Below are 17,960 nucleotides of genomic sequence, written 5' to 3' on the forward strand. Positions count from 1 at the left end.
ATAACTTGTAATGAAAAATTATATATGATAATATGCAAATTAAATATTAATATTATGTATAAATACAAAACTGAATCACTGATGGTGTATACCTGGAACTAACACAATGCAAATCTTCTATACTTCAGTTAAAAACAGAGAAATTATACCAGCTCAGTCCTGTTCATTTGAGTAAAGACCACAAGCTGAAGTGCTAAAAGCAAGGAATCTGAGAGCTGTTTTCGCAGACCTTACACGAACTTTGATCTCATTCATAAATCCTTTCAACCTTGATATTTTTCAACCCATTTCAGTTCAGTTCAGTTCAGTCACTCAGTCGTGTCCGACTCTTTGTGACCACATGAATTGCAACACGCCAGGCCTACCTGTCCATCACAAACCCACAGAGTTTACTCAAACTCATGTCCATTGAGTCGGTGATGCCATCCAGCCATCTCATCCTCTGTCATCCCCACAGTCCCTCCCAGCATCAAGGTCTTTTCCAGTGAGTCAACTCTTCTCATGAGGTGGTGAAAGTACTGGAGTTTCAGCTTCAGCATCAGTCCTTCCAATGAACACCCAGGACTTATCTCCTTCAGGATGGACTGGTTGGATCTCCTTGCAGTCCAAGGGACTCTCAAGAGTCTTCTCCAACACCACAGTTCAAAAGCATCAATTTTTTGGCACTCAGCTTTCTTCACAGTCCAACTCTCACATTCATACATGACCACTGGAAAAACCATAGCCTTGACCAGATGGACCTTTGTTGGCAAAGTAATGTCTTTGCTTTTTAATATGCTGTCTAGGTTGGTCATAACTTTTCTTCCAAGGAGTAAGCATCTTTTAATTTCATGGCTGCAGTCACCATCTGCAGTGATTTTGGAGCCCAAAAAATGAAGTCTGACACTGTTTCCACTGTCTCCCCATCTATTTCCCAGATGCCATGATCTTAGTTTTCTGAATATTGAGCTTTAAGTCAACTTTTTCACTCCCCTCTTTCACTTTCATCAAGAGGCTTTTTAGTTCCTCTTCACTTTCTGCCATAAGGGTGGTGTCATCTGCACATCTGAGGTTATTGATATTTCTCCCGGCAATCTTGATTCCAGCTTGTGCTTCTTCCAGCCCAGTGTTTCTCATGATGTACTCTGCGTATAAGTTAAATAAGCAGGGTGACAATATACAGCCTTGACATACTCCTTTTCCTATTTGAACCAGTCTGTTGTTCCATGTCCAGTTCTAACTGTTGCTTCCTGACCTGCATACAGGTTTCTCAAGAGGCAGGTCAGGTGGTCTGGTATTCCCATCTCCCATTTACCCATCTACTAAATAGGTGGCATGAGTCTAGAAGAGAAAGAAGAAGAAAGTCAAATAAGGAAAAGCAGTAAAAGGACACATTGGTGAAATGGAGATCAGAACCTAGACTAGGGCAGGGCGGCACACAGGTCCCTCATTTGAAAAGACCCTGATGCTGGGAAAGATTGAGGGCAGAAGAAGAGGGCAACAACAGAGGATGAGATGTTGGATGGCATCACCGACTTAATGGACATGGGTTTGGGTGAACTCCGGGAGTTGGTGATGGACAGGGAGGCCTGGCGTGCTGCAGTCCATGGGTCGCAAAGAGTCGGACACGACTGAGCAACTGAAATGAACTGAACTGAACTGTACACAGGTCCACATGGAAGTCAGGAAAACACTGGGGTGAAGGAACAATCTTTGAAACACTGTCTCCAGGGAAGAGTTCAACACTGACTGTAGTATTATAGTCAGTAGCTATAAGTTAACAGATTTTAACCCATTTTGAACTTATTGGCTATTTAGAGTTATTGATTCTGCAAAATATTTTCACTTTGTTTCTATAACTGATAAAATATATGTACTCCAATATCAAAATATGTGCATATATAGCCATCTTTATGAATATATTAAGAAATAAATATAAAGGTGTAAGTCTCTGGAATGTACTAAATAATACAAATTGAAGAACATTATTAAGCCATGTAATGGCACATTTTGTTTGTTGACACAGTAATTAAGTTTGGTTTAAACTCTGAGTACAATTAATTTTTGAGATCCATGCTGAAGTAGAGAAGAAAATCTTTTTCAAAGAAACATCTAAATTTTAAATATCATGGACTTTGCAGAACAAAACCAGGTATTATCATTGTCTCCAAAGTAAAATCTCATTTCATAACAGAATTCAATTTATAGAACATCACAGAATAGCAGATGTTACAGTAAGCATTTTGACAAATCAATCAATATTTCAACTAAAATCAGCTTAAAGTTGTATTCATAGCCACACTTTGTAAAGCACTTACTGTAATGCCAGCTATGTGTTTTGAATACATTATGTCACTTATCATGCCAGTTATATAAAAAGAAGCAATATTAGCCCTATTGCAGAGATGATGTCCCAGGTCATTCCTGAAACCAGCAGAGTTGGAAACCAGCCAAGATATCCCAACCTCAGAGTGCTTGCTATGAACTTCCATACTTCCTGTTAGAATAAATGCACATTATCAAATTAAGTAATGGATGCACTCTTGTGTTGATGTCTGTTGGTGGAATTTTTTAGTCAGTTCAGCCTTGTAGCAAATGTAAGAATCATAAGATGTTACAGAAACAAAGACACCAACACTCGCACATGAGGCCGCTCATAGTGCTCCCCTTTCCTCATCCAACTCGAGTGATGACACAGGTACAGACTAGCAGAGGTGTGAGTTGGCCTAATGAGAAATAAGCAAGCATTTTAAAATTATTATTATAATAAATATAATGAAGTTTCTCAGCACAATCCCTTCTGAAGCATTTTTATATGGCTTTCAGTGGTTTTCTAAGAGCCCCCCTTTTTTTATAACAGACTTCATAACATATCTAAATTGGTTGTCCAGTTCTGAAGTTTTGAACTGTGGTCCATGTTGCTTTCCAAGTACCTTTGTAAATTAAGAATTGCTCTCCTTTGGGGTTCAGAAACTGGAGCAACTTTTTTCTTGTTTTCCTTCCCTCCCTTCTTCCCTCTCCCCATCCCTTCTTTCTTTCCTTCCTTCTCTCTCTCTCTTTTTTTTTTTTTTCTTTTGGCCTTCTGCAGAGGATATCATACCTAAATGTTTCTATTGACATCTTTTCATCTTGTATTGGTGTATATTTACACTTCCTTTTCACATGTCTTTCAAATTTTGTACTTTGATGGGCAAATAATAATACTAATCATTTTGACTGAATTCAAATGTAGTATGGAGGTTTTCCTGATGGCTCAGTGGTAAAGAATCTACCTCCCAATGCAGGAGATACAAGAGATGCAGGTTCAGTCCTTGGGTCGGGAAGATCCCCTAGAGTAGGAAATGGCAACCCACTCCAATATTCTTGCCTGAAAAATTCCATGGACAGAGGAGCCTGGTGGGCTACAGTCCATAGAGTCACAAAGAGTCAGACATGACTGAGCACATACAATGCTAATAACAACATATGAAAAGTCAATTTTTATTTCACTATTTCAGTGGCCATTTCAAGTAAAATATAAGTCATCCTATCTTAAAATCAGCATAGTCCTTCCTTTCCTTTGTGAGTTACTTTCACATTCCCCTTCTCCCTTCTGGGGATTTGAGATCAGCCAGGGAGCTTTCTTTGCCCATTAAATCTGCCTTAGGGGCTCCAGACTCAATGCTGCAATTTCTCTCAGTTCTTGCAGGACTTGTGACTGATAGTGCTCATGGGATCTTATCTATTATCAACAATTACAAAGTTCTATATGTGTATTTTCTTCCCTGATAAACCTGAAAGTTTCTTATGACAATAAATGCTTGATGTGACAAGCCAGGAATCTGCCTTTACTGAAGTTATTTCCCTCCTGGGGAATAACATCCTGCTAGTCATATATTGCTTTTTCTTGGAGATCTCTTTGAAGAAGATATTGCCTGTTGGATTGTGGCACTACACAGCTATTGGCATCTCATCTTTAATGTCTCTAACATTGACTACCTAAGCAGTGATGTCATCTAAAAGTTATAAGACATTCTCTCTGTTGATAAAAACTTAGCAGTTCTTCAGAGTCAGTGTCACAGCATATAAGGAATATGTTAAGCCATATTTTAATTAAATTGACAGTTATTTCAAAGATTGCTGTTTCCCTGATAGCTCAGTTAGCATAGAATCTGCCTTCAATGCAGGAGACCCTGGTTCAATTCCTGGGTTAGGAAGATCCACTGGAGAAGGGATAGGCTACCACTCCAGTATTCTTGGGCTTCCCTTGTGGCTCAGCTGGTAAAGAATCCACCTGCAATGTGGGAGACCTGGGTTTGATCCTTGGGTTGGGAAGATCCTTAGAGAAGGGGAGGGGTATCCACTCCAGTATTCTGGCCTGGAGAATTCCATGGACTGTATAGTTCATGGGATTGCAAAGAGTCCAATGCAACTGAGCAACTTTCACTTTCAAAAAGATTAATAAGCAAAACATACAATTGCAATGGGCACATAACCTTCCTAATGCAATAAAACTTTTCAGATTTCACTATTTATTTAGATAACTCAGGATTTTTTTTCTGAACTTGCATTTGTGCCCAGGCTTCTAAAATGTCATTTTTGTTCCTATAGCATTTGAAGAGTGTTTTACTTGCTTCATTTAAAACATAAGATTTTATGAACTATCAGAACTTCTTAAATGTTGTATTAGTCTTCTAGTGTTACCATAACAAAGTACCATAACAGAGAGAAGGTGACTTAAACATCAGAAATTTATTATCTCCCAATTATGGAGGTGCCAGCAGGATTGATTCCCTCTGAAGCCTCTGTCCTTGGCTTGTATATGGCCACTTCCTTTGTCTTGACTAGGAGGATATTGTATGTGTCTGTGTTAATCTCTTCTTACAAAAACAACAGTCATATGAGATTAGGATCCCCCTTTGCAAACTCATTTTAACTTAATTTCCTCTTTAATAGGGTACTGAGGGTTAGGACTTCACTGTATGAATTTTGGGGGGGATACAAATCAGCTCATAATGCTCTTTGCTCTGTGACACCCCTCAAAAAAATTCATGCCCACACATGTAAAATATATGCATTCCATTCCAATAATTCTAGGATTCTTAGCTCATCCCAGCATCAACTTCAAGTCCGAGTCTCATCTGAGCATCAGCTAAACCAGGTGTGAGCAAGAGAGGAAGTGTGAATCATCCTGAGGCAAATTCCTTTATAGCTCTGAACTTGGGTAACAGGAAAATAAGTTATCTAATTCTAAACTACAGTGTTGGAATAGGCCTAGCACAAGCACTCACATTAAAAAGGGAATGATAAGATAGAAGAGCTCTGCAGACCTAAGCATGTCTGAAAATAAACAAGAAAAATTGTATTTTGCTTTAAGGCTCTAAAATAATCCTCTTTGTCTCCAAGCTCTGTTGTCCCATCTCCCTGGTATGGTCTTGCCCCCAGGGTCCAGCAGGGCTGCTCTCAGTCCTCTTCAGAAATGAGCAGGTGACAGTGTCACCCCTGGATGCCTGCAGGCAGTAGCAGCCCTGTTGACCTCTGAATCACTGTTGGGTGTAGTATTCCCTTTCTAAGAACAAACATTGTTCTTAATTGTTCTTACATTGCTCTTAAAGTAATTATCCAATTACATCTGGATAGAAGTGTTGGTCTATTCTATAGAATCCTGTAAATTCAGTCAGTAAGGAATAATGAACCCAAGATTTTCAAACACAGATTTGGCAAGGGAAATGCATTGAAGAGGTAAGTGAGGGAGGTTGGTCATATGAATAAAACATCCTCATTACTAAAGGGAACTTTTAGCAGTTAGGCCCCTGCCCTCCCATAGACAACTTCCTGCTTAATTACATTTCAAAGGGATCTCCAAATGAGGATTCATCTTGTTTCATTATAAACATTTTCTCTTTATAATTTGCAGTCAATTAACTGTAAATTCATTGGGAGGTGGAACATATTAAATAACATCTGGGAGAATTATTAAACGACTGCCATACAAAGTTAAAAAGGAAGATTATTGACAGCTGAGACACTTGGATGATAATTCTATTTAAAAGTATCAATTTTTTGTTGAGTTGTTTTTCCTTAGTGGCAAGTGCATGCAGTTACATAAATATTGAGAGACTACATATTTCTTGTTGTAAAATAAAATACAAAAGCATCAACTTTTTGCATCAACTCAGAAATATTTATTATATTTGGAAAACATTGTAATCCTTTTGACTTTCAGTTAAGTTGGTCAAAATGCTTTATGTTCCTTGAGAAAACGTGGCATCAGCTATTTTGTGTTTATGTGTTATATTAACCCATTTAAGGATTAAGCTGCAGGAAACTTTGTCAAAACAAGAGAACAGATAAAAAAAAAAGTTACTAAATAAAGACAGAGAATCTTTGATTTCTGAGGAGTAAGTATCAAAAAATTCCAAGTTTATGTGAAAATATGGCTAAAAATATAAATCCCCAAAGTTTCTCCTGACGGAGATTATATTATTCCACCACAAAATACTCCTTTTTGGCAAAATGATTTTTCTGAGCTGAATGCAGACTGAGAATCAGCAGACACAGGAAGAAGCCTTTCTTGGAGCTCTTTTTTTCTGACTAAAAATAGAGACTTGAGCAAGAACATGTATAAATCCCCTCTTCTAGGTGAATTTTATGACTGAAGATAGACTAGATAGACAAATAGACCTGCACAAACAAACTCTTACTAGATTAGGCCTTATCATTTATCCTCCCCTACATAAATATATCTTCTCACAGCTTGCCACCTCTGAAAGTCTAAACCTGTTTTCCTTTGCCCTATCACTTCTCCACACTTTATCCCTGTGTTGAGATGCTATAAAAGCCTAAGCTCTAGCCACCCCTTTTGAGTTACTCATCATTAAGTTCTCCCACATATATTACTGCACAGGTTAACAAGCTATGATTACTTTTTTTTTTTTTTCTTGTTAATCTCTCTTTTCTTACTGTGATATACAAGTTCCCTGTCAGAGAACCTAGGAAATTAGAAGATAAAGGCTTTGTTGTTTTCTCCTCTCTACTTCTGTCCCTAACCTCTAAACCTTGTTTTCATGATCTGCTGTCCTGGATAATACGTGTGGACCCTGTTCTGATACCAGATATGAATCAAGTCCACCTCAGAAGCTTCCCCTAAATTTTATACTCAGGAATAAGAGGTTGAATTCTTGGTGGGAAATCACATAAGTGGATTGATTTATACCATGGTACTCCTTTTCATAAAAATAAATATTTTAAAAAGTGGAGGCAGTAAGAATATTTTAAACTTTTCTATTTCATAAACAAGATAGCAACCAAGAGACTCCTTCCAGAATCTGGTTTATTTCTCTCAAGAGGACACAACAACTTCAAGGAGGCAGATAAATGGAGTTGAAATTTGAGGTGTCCGTCACTGGCCCCTCATTATAGACATTTGCTTCAAGTGTCTTTTTCTGAAGTGCTATTTTAAATTGTGCCAAATTTCATTGGTCAAGTTCCTTGTGTGAGTTCCACTCAGGACTCCAGAGTTGATGGGAAAATTAAAGACATTTGAGATTTGAAAGATGGAGAGGAAAGTCTTTCTGGAGATTCTGTTATTTGACTAAAACCAGCAACTTCTAGAAAGTGAACCTTCAGGGCAGATCTACTCCTAGGAAGAACACTGGAGATTAAATTCCAAAATTTCATCCTTAACAGTCTCAGGATACCCATGGTTCTTCATACCCAGAGAAGAGACTTATGCACAAGACTACTGCACTACTCATGGCATCATCAAGACTACACAGTGGTCTTCAACTGCCAGACTGACAACTTTTCTTCCCAATGTACTTGTCACCACTATTATCATCACAAACTTAAAAGGCCAAGCAATGACATTTTATTAAAGACCTTACACCATTGTTCCCTATTTATGAAAAAGCCACCCATTGTCCAATCATGAAAACTGGTATACCTTAATTTTTATCATAAACTACATATAATCTATCACTAATTCCTATTGACTTTATGTCCTCATTTAAAATCAAAGTGGCCATTTTTTATCTCCTTACTGGCCCTCCTATCTCCATTCCAGTTTGCAAACATCAACCAGAAAGATAATCTTATATAGAGGACATATAACTTTACTGATTAATATTCTTCTATAACAGAGATGTCCATTCATGCCAGACTCAGTTTTTCATGTGGAAGAATTTTCTAAGTGTGTTGTCCTGTCTGTGATCAGTGTAGAATTTTCAAAAAACAAGCTTGTGGTTTTGATAAATCACTTTATTATCTTTTTTTATTTACAATTTTGTTCATTTCTATTATTTAGATTTAATATTTTGATCCTTATATATTTCTGCAGGTACTATATTGGCTATTTCTATATTTTTTAGTAAATTCCTCACTTCTAATATGAGTTTAAACATAAAATTACCTGTCTTGTTGCTCTCTAGATTATCACTCTCTGTCTTTGTCTTTGATTTTGATCAGTCTTAGTGTGAGGATCTTTGAATTTATCTTACTTGGAGTTTACTGAGTTTCTCAGATCTGAAGATTCATGTCCTTCATCAACTGTGGCATTTTCAACCAACCATAATTTTTCCTTTTTTTTTTTTTTCTTTTCTCTCTTTTCTGGGATTTTAATAATGTGTATGTTAGTATGCTTTTTGGTATTCCAGGGATCTTTCTTACTCTTTACTTTTTGTTCATTTTTTTTTTTTTTCCTCTTCCTCATAAATGATCTCTATTGTCCAGTTTTCAAGTTCGCTGATTTTTTTTCTCTTTTGTCCTCTCAAATCTGGTATTGAATTTCTCTAGAGAGTTTGTTCATTTCATGTACTGTACTTTCAGCTCTGTGATTCCTGTTTGGTTGCTTTTAATCATGTCTAATTTTTTATAGATATTCTCATTATAGTTACACATAATTTTACTTATTTGCTTTAATTATTTGTCCATAGTTTCTCTAGCTCTTTGGCATATTAAGAAAGCTCATTTAATGATTTTTGTCTAGTGAGTTAAATGTCTAGTTCTACTCAGGGTTAGGTTCTGTCAATTCACCTTTTGTCCTTTGAGTGGAAAATACTGTATCGTTTTTTGTGTGACTTAAATTTTGTTGTTTAGAAACAAATTGGATATTTGAATAATACAATGTGATAACACAAGAAGACAGTTCCTCTTCCCCTGGATTTGTTGGTGGCAGTAGATGAAATCTTTGATTGCCTTATTTTCTTTGAGACATTTCCAAACTCTTACTGCAAGAAATTTATTCTATCTCTCATGTGTGTTCACCAGAGTATCTGTCCTTTTATGTCAGTGATCATCAGGTCACCTAAGACATTTCCTTATGTATATGGAGCCAAATAGAGAAAAAGAAAAGATTACTCTACTGTTCTTTGCAGCATGCCCTGCTAATCACCTGACTGGGACACTGATTCAGTATTAAATGGACTCCCTACAGCTTTTCTTTTCTCTTCATCTCCCACTTGCAGAGAGTTCACAGATATGCCAGAGGTACAAATTTATCTTAGATAATTTTTGAGCAGGTGTCCAGGCCTGGGTAAATACATTACACTTCCTCTTCCAAGTCCTTATTCCATAAGATATTTCCTCCTCTGCTGCCTTCTTCTTTTTTTTTTTTCTCTCTCTCTCCCTTCTCCTGAATAAATTAAGACTGCATACCACTTGCTCCATCTGCCATCTCCTGGCCCAGGTGGGAACAGAAGTGGGCCTTTGAATCTTTTGGCAGATACCACCAACACTACTCAGATAGCTGCATCAGCCCAAGGTAGGTAGGAAGAGTCAATAAAACAAGCCTCAGCATCTGCATCAGTCCCTCAGCATTACACTAGGCAAGTCAAAATGCACAACTACAATAACTTGAGAAAAAAAAAAAAAAAACAACTCATGCATACTAATGACCCGGCATTAGCAAGCTGCTGTAGGAACTCAGGATGCTATCTGGGGATTGTGGACACTACACTAGAAAATAATAGATGCTACACAGGTCAATGAAACTGCCAGAACTCTCTCTTACTAAAATTCAGTCACCCTCTACTCTACAAAGAAACTCTATGGTTGCTGGACATTTTGGATTAGATTTCAGAGTTTTAAAAATGTTGATTCTATAAGAGTTTACCAGCTTATGCTTGTTTTGTAAAAGGGCCAATTACATTAATGTTTCACTATGAAATTTGCAATTTTTACTTTTTATGTTACCTTTTTAGATGTTCAATGATGTTATATAAAGGATTTCTGTGTCTTTAATAATTTAAAGTACTTCTTGTAATGTGTCTAAGTGCTTGGTATATTAGTTCTTTAATTTTTATGGACATTTCCCCATGGTGTTTTTTTCTTTTATTGTTGTTGTTATTTAGGATAAGATTTTATTCAGTGAAGTGGTTTTATGCGTGTGTTTATAGGATCTTTTACAGCTGAACTTCAGGAGTTGCTTCAGTTTTGCAATTGCCAGGTTTTAAGTTTTATATAAAACCCTTAAATGATAAATTTTACATTCAGATAAGCAATATAAATTCAGATGCCACACCAATTTCATAATTAAGACTAGAATTTAGATTATCCATGTTAAACTTTATTACTTTTTAACTTATGGTCTTGAGAATAACATGACTCTTCATTGTCTTTTTTAGCCATTAAGCGGACTTTTGTCTGGATTACTTTAATGTTTCTGTTATACAGGTGTCTCAGTTCTAACCTCAAACTCTATATTTCCTATCATGAGTATTTAAGTCCATTACTCTGTATAACACAGCTCTATCCTTCCTTTGTAGCTCTAAATTGTCTCCTTGTTTCTGATAGTAGGCATATCTTTTTCTTCTTTGCAGCTCCAAAGTGCACTTTTAAAAAAACCTTCAGTTGCACAACATTTCAAAGACTTGCACAGCAAAAGTTCTGCATAGCCTTGCCCCATTTTTCCTGAACCTGAAGAATTCTCATTGATTCTCCAACACACATGACTCTGCTTCCACCCATATCACTTCACTGGAGCTATCATAGTCATTGTATCCTTCAAATTGTCAAGTTCAATGTCTTTAATGCTTTCATTTCATGAATCATGCACCAGCAATTGGTACAAGGAATCATTATCTTACTTCCCAAATATATTTTCATATGCTTCCTTTTCCAGTATCTCCTATTTTTCTTTTACTTCTGGTTGTTCTATTTAGTACTTTTCAAGTCCCTCCCTTAATAATATTTGATTATTAACAATTTTCTACAGTTTGTTATTGAATTCTCTTTGTTTCTCACCCTATAGTATATTCTTAGGTATTCTTAAGTATCCTATAACTTCAGTCATCATATATATATATATATGGATCTAATTTTTTTTTAACTAGTACAAATATCTATGTGACTTTTATACAAAATGCCTTTGGGAATTTTAAACCAAATATTCTTGAACCCAACAATTATTTTCCTTTTCTAAGATTACTATTTTCCATCCTTCATTTTAACAAATAGCAAACTTATCTACTCAGTTCCTCTTGTTAGGGCCTTGGAAAAAATAAGTTATGCTTCTCAATCCTTCATTCACTTACTGCATATTAATCATCAGCAAAACTGTCCTTTTTTACATGTAATATACAAAGTTTCTACAAGACATATTAGAAAACATTTTCACAGCGTTTGTGAATGCAAAGATTTCTTACAGTAAACATAAGAAGCATTAACATCAGAAAAATTTAAATGATAAATTTGATTTCATAAATATTGAAAACATCCATTCATCTAAAATAACTACTGAACAACTAAAAACGCAAGCCACATGCTCAGTGTATATACTACACACACATACAAAGAGGTATATTTAATTACACAGATAGATATTTGATTAAAGCACTTGTGTCCCCAGTATATAAAGAATTCTTGCAACTCAATACTAAGAAGTCAAAGAATCTATTAAAAAGGGCAGGCAACTTGACAGCCACATTACAAAGGAAGACAAGAATAATAATAAATACATAAGTAACACATGAAGAGTCTCAACATCATGACTCATTAGGAAAATACAAGCTAGTATCACATAGATATACTCCTACAAACCCAGAAAGAAGGCTAAAATTAAAATTTATGAAAATTCCAAATATTGACAAGGATGTGGGTTTAATCAAAGTCAAAGTCCATTGTTGGAGGGTCAGTAAGATGGACCAACCAATTTGTAGAAATATTTGGATCCTCATATTGATAAATACATGTAAACCACATGGCTTGATAATTAGTTTCCTAAGTATCCTACAACTAAATATTGAAGAGAAATAAGATTACGTATCCACACAAAGATTTGTAAATAATTGTTCATAGAAAGTTTATTCATAGAATCCAAAATGTCCAAACATTGGAAACATCTTAAATATTAACCAAGAAGACAATGGATAAACAAAGTGTGATGTATTCATACACTGGAATACAGCTCAGAAATAAACATAAGCTATTGATACAATAATGTAGGCTAATCTTCCAAAGAACATTTTATTGTTTTTACAAAGTTAGACACAAAGATTTTATACTTTACAATTTCAGTTATATGGAGTCCAACAGTGGTAAATATAACCTATGGTGTTAGGAATCAGAGCAATGGGCAAAATTAACTGGAGGATGGCATGAATGAGTTTTCTGAGTGGTGGAAATATTCAGTATCTTGATTGTAGTGTGGTGGCTACATAAGTGTACACATTTGTGAAAACTCATCAAATTTTGCACTTGAGATTTATTAATGCATGCCTGCTTGCATGCTAAGTCACTTCAGTAGTGTCTGACTCCTATGACTCAAGGGCTGTATCCTACCAGGTTCCTCTGTTCATGGGATTTTACAGGCAAGAATACTGGAATGAGTTGCCATTCCTTCCTCCAGGGTACCTTCCTGACCCAGGGATGGAATTCACATCTTCTATGTCTCCTGCATTGGCAGGCAGATTCTTTGCCACTAGTGCCACCTGGGAAGCCCATTAATGCATAGATTTCTCCATAGATAAATTTCAGTGTGTGTGTGTGTGTGTGTGTGTGTGTGTAAATAAATAAAATTATGTGTAAAATAGGCAGTTGATAGTAACTAGTTAGGCAGCCCATACCCCAGAGATAGGGGTCCCAGAACATGCTCTGAACTTAGCATTCTTAACATGGCCTTTTACTGTCAACATCACCAAGTTCCTTTGCAGTTAGGAACAAAAAGAAGAAGGTGAAAATGATGATTTACATTATATAAATACAACTTTTAACTTTCTTGAAAATCTCATACAAAAAGTATAACTTACATGTAGTTGACTGCTCTTCTCTTTGAGAGAGCCAGGCAAATAAAATTTTAAAAATCCAAGCATAATATCACTCCCATTAGCATAGCAATCCTATTAAGTAAGAAAAAGTAAACAAAAATAAAATACTAATCTTTGTTGGACTTTTCACTCCCCTTATTGAAATTTTCAAATTGTCATGCACAGCTTTTTCATATATGTGACACATTTCACATATGACAATTTCCCCTTCTCCAAAGATGATAACCCCAAAGCCTCACCAATTTTTTGCATTTATCTTTGAGAAGAAGTCCAGAATTTCTGGGTAATGTAAAGACTTCTTATCTGTTTATAGCTCTTGATCCTGACTTTTTAAAATCTCTTCCAGACAAATCTAATATAATGTGGTTGAGAATAAACAATATAAACACTATGATAGCTTCATTTGGAAAATTGGAAGAGTGAAAACTCTCTCAGAAGTCACTAACTCATAGCTAATGCCATTCTTTGGGAAGAAATAGCAGACAGTTCTTTGTTTCATACTTTTTTGACTGTGATTCACACTTGTAGAAAACCAAGCAACTAATGAAGAATATTACAGGTAAGACAGATCGTGATCTGGGTCAATGTGAATTTAGCTAAACTTCGAATTGCATTTTTTCTGTCCTCTTCTTTAAGTGACACTTTTTCATTGTCCTCTTTTCCTTTTCCTTCTTTTATTTTTCCTCTGTATGTTAAAATTTTCTTTCATCATTGTGTGAATGCTAAGTCACTTCAGTTGTGTCCGACTCTTTGTGACCCCATAGACCGTAGCCCACCAGGCTCCTCTGTCCATGGGGTTTTCAGGCAAGAATACTGGAGTGGATTGTCATTTCCTTCTCCAGGGGATCTTCTGGACCCAGGGATGGAACCCATGTCTCTTAAGTCTCCTGCATTGGCAAGCAGGTTCTTTACCACTAGCCCCACCTTAAGGCCCATGAAACCTGTTTCTGTGCAGATATGGTGATTGTATCATGAATTCTACCTCTTTTATTCTACTTCACTTCTGCCATCTGGTGCTCATGATAAATAAAAATAGGCATTGAACTTTTTTATCTTTCTGTTTCAAAGCATTCTCTATTTTGCCTTTGTTAGACTCATATATTTATTTCTTCAATTAACAAATTGTTGGATAGACCTTTTAAAGCAATGATGCTTGTCTTAGGACAGTGGGTATTTCTCCTGAGGTTCAAGATAGTGTGTATCAGCTTACTTTTCTCCTGGACTCCAGCTCAAATTAGTCAATATTTAGTGGTGTTTTCTTCACCATTCTTGATGTGTATCTTTCTTTCTTAATTTCACTTAAGTCAATTATTAATTTTTACTACTTTTGAATTATGTGTTACACTCAAAAGAGAAAGAAAAAAATAGCTTCCTTATTATATCAGCTTTAAATGTAAGACAAAGAAAGAGTTCTTAGCACTATTTACACTTTTGGATGAAGAAGCTTTCTAACCTTTCTAACAGCAGACTCACTGACCTGAGGCATGTCCATGCATTTCTGACAGGTTAAAAAAAAAACCAACAACAACAACCTAATCAAGCCATGCTCATGGTAATGGCAGCATGTCAAATAAGCCACAAGAAAGCTATTCAGAAATATATTCAATTAAATAATTTAAAACTCCTTACATCAAGGCATCTTGAGTAAAACAAATCCCAGTGGGAGTCTCTTGGCTTACCTACTGAATCTGTTAATAAATATAGATTCCAGAACAGAATTGCCTTGTGGCTACCATTGACACCTGGCTGACCTAATTCTCTTAGTTTACAGAAGAGGGTAACTGGAGGAAATTTGCGGGAGCTGCACATATCTCCAGAATAGATTTTAAAATAATTTCTGTGACCTTCATTGTGTTCATGATTTTTAGGTATTTTATTGTAGAAAATACTGTTGCACTGAAATTTATTTTGTGTTTTTTTTCTTTATGCTAAATGATTCTTTTTAAACTAATTCAGTAGATTCATTTTCCTCAAAAATATAGAAAAAAATTCAATTTTCTCAGAAGAAAAGATTAAACAGATTTTTCTGTCTTCAAAATTATATATGGAAATTTTGGATTTCACATTCATATTTCTATGTTGAACAAGATCTTAATCCATAACTTTAAAAGTTTCTGGTAGAAAGAACATTAAGCCTTAACAACAATAAGAAGAATGTGAGAGGGAGAGATATGGCCAGAGCCATCTTTTCACTGATTAAGAGCCCAGCTGCCAAATCACAATGGATCAGGAAATGGAATGCATTTCTTTCTCACTGTATAGAAACCTGAAAGGTATGAATTAAAGACTCCTTCACAGGATCAATAATAACAGCATTATAATTGGGGGGAACCCTAAATACTGAGGTGATAAAAATGTTATCAGATCAAGGAACTGAGATAGTCTATATCATGATGGTCATTTGTGAAAAGACCCTCAGTTAAGGTCCAAGGAAACACTCCAGAGAAGACTTCAAATTGCTTATTCTGTATTTTAGTGTCTGTGCCCATATCTCATACCTAGCTCAACATTATGTATAACTCAGAATATTTTCAGGTGCAGGTTTTAGAAATCCATATTAAACTACCTGAAGTTTCCAAATCAAATGAATAAAGAATAAAGGCCACATTTGTAAGTTATTATAACTTCCAGGAATCTGAAAAGCAGGAACCAGAAACACAAAGGTACAATCAACTAACATCAAAACTACAGAGATGAAACTGCAAGATGGGTAATTTCCAAAGTGAAGAAAAGTATTAATCTTTCCATAGACATGGAGCTTATGGCCAGATATGATACAAAAGAGGTGTTCACATTCTCAAGGATCTTAGTGAATTCTTACCAAAAGTTATATCAGCATCAATTATGTTAAATTAAAAAAAATCCCTAAATATATTACTTACTTAGGAAATTGTAATGAACTTGATGATTACCATGGAATATAGGAACATGGGCTTCCCACATGTCACAGTGGTAAAGAATCTGCCCACTATACAGGAGACATGAGTTTGATACCTGGGAGGGGAAGATCCCCTGGAGTAGGAAACGGCAACCCAATATAGCAAATTTGCCTAAAAAATTCCATAGAGAGTGATGTCAGGGGGCTACATTCCATGAGGTCACAAAGAGTAAGACATAACTAAGCATGCACACACACACATATGTTGTAAGGTCAACATATGTTGACCTTAATGGCATTTGAACTGAATAATTGGTTCCTTGACTGTAATCTTCTTTCAGAATAGTTTAGAAACATTGCTTTTAAAAGTTAAATATTGGTTCAGTTCCTTTTAGTCGTTCAGTTGTGACCGACTCTTTGTGAATCCATGAACTCACACCAGGCCTCCCTGTCCATTATTAACTCCTGGAGTCTACCCAAACCCATGTCCATTGAGTCGGTGATGCCAACCAACGATCTCATCCTCCGTCATCCCCCTCTCCTCCTGCCCTCAATCTTTCCCAGCATCAGGGTCTTTTCAAATGAGTCAGCTCTTCACATCAGGTGGCCAAAGTATTGGAGTTTCAGCTTTAGCATCAGTCCTTCCAATGAACACCCAGGACTGATCTCCTTTAGGATGGACTGGTTGGATCTCCTTGCAGTCCAAGGGACTCTCAAGAGTCTTCTCCAACACCACAGTTCAAAAGCATCAATTCTTTGGCACTCAGCTTTCTTTATAGTCCAACTCTCACATCCAACCATGACCACTGGGAAAACCATAGCCTTGACTAGATAGACCTTTGTTGACAAAGTAATGTCTTTGCTTTTTAAAATGCTGTCTAGGTTGGTCATAACTTTCCTTCCAAGGAATAAGCATCTTTTAATTTCATGGCTGCAGTCACCATCTGCAGTGATTTTGGAACCCCCAAAAATAAAGTCTCTCACTGTTTCCACTGTTTCCCCATCTATTTTCCATGAAGTGATGGGACTGGATGCCATGATCTTAGTTTTCTGAATGTTGAGCTTTAAGCCAATTTTTTTCACATTCCTCTTTCACTTTCCTCAAGAGGCTCTTCAGTTCTCTTTCTGCCATAAGTTTGGTGTCATCTGCATATCTGAGGTTTTTGATATTTCTCCCTGCCATGCTCAGTAAATCTTTAATCCAATTTTCTGTTGATGGGCAGGGCTGTGTTCCTTCCCTGTTGTTTGACCTGAGGCCAAACTATGGAGGAGGTAATGAAGATAATGACCTCCTTCAAAAGGTCCTGTGCATGCACTGCTGCACTCAGTGCCCCCCGCCCTGCAGCAGGCCACCGCCGACCAACACCTCCATCGGAGACTCGTGGACACTCACGGACAAGGACGAGCCAATCTTTTGTGGGGTCACTGCTCTTTTCTCTTGGGTTCTGGTGCACAAAAGATTTTGTCTGTGCCCTCCAAGAGTCTGTGTAAGTTTTGCCAGCTCTATGGTAGGGCAATGGTACCGTCTTCCAAGAGGGCTTATGCCATATCCAAGTATGCTGCACCCAGAGCCCCTACCCTTGTAGCAGTGTACTGATGACCAGTACATCTGAAGAGACACTCAAACACAGTTCTCTCTCAGTCTCTGTAGGGTCTCTGGGTCCTGGTGCCCAAAAGCTTTGTTGAGCCTTCTGAGCATCTCTGGTGGGTATGGGGTTTGATTCTAAATGCAATTTCACCCCTCCTACCATCTTGCTGTGGCTTCTCCTTTGCCCTTGGACATGGGGTATCTTTTTTTTTTTTTTTTTTTTTGGTGGAATCCAACATTCTCCTGTGGATTGTTGTTCAGCAGCGAGTTTTAA

The 17,960-nt window shown here is 36.6% G+C and overlaps 1 long non-coding RNA gene across 2 annotated transcripts; it reads right to left on the minus strand.

Annotated features, from left to right (window-relative positions):
* Positions 1 to 2,322: 2,322 nt before the first annotated feature.
* LOC110141280 (uncharacterized) lies at positions 2,323 to 16,256 on the minus strand. Of its 2 annotated transcripts, none has more exons than XR_002315021.2 (3): positions 16,103 to 16,256; positions 13,203 to 13,292; positions 2,323 to 2,705 (listed from the first exon to the last, which is right to left on the minus strand). It is a non-coding gene; the product is annotated as an uncharacterized lncRNA (long non-coding RNA). The 2 variants fall into 2 exon arrangements; XR_002315022.2 differs by lacking the exon at positions 2,323 to 2,705 and adding an exon at positions 6,105 to 6,286.
* Between the last annotated feature and the right edge of the window lie 1,704 nt (positions 16,257 to 17,960).

Source organism: Odocoileus virginianus, unplaced genomic scaffold (genome assembly GCF_023699985.2).
Source record: "Odocoileus virginianus isolate 20LAN1187 ecotype Illinois unplaced genomic scaffold, Ovbor_1.2 Unplaced_Scaffold_11, whole genome shotgun sequence".
Lineage (NCBI taxonomy): Eukaryota > Metazoa > Chordata > Mammalia > Artiodactyla > Cervidae > Odocoileus > Odocoileus virginianus.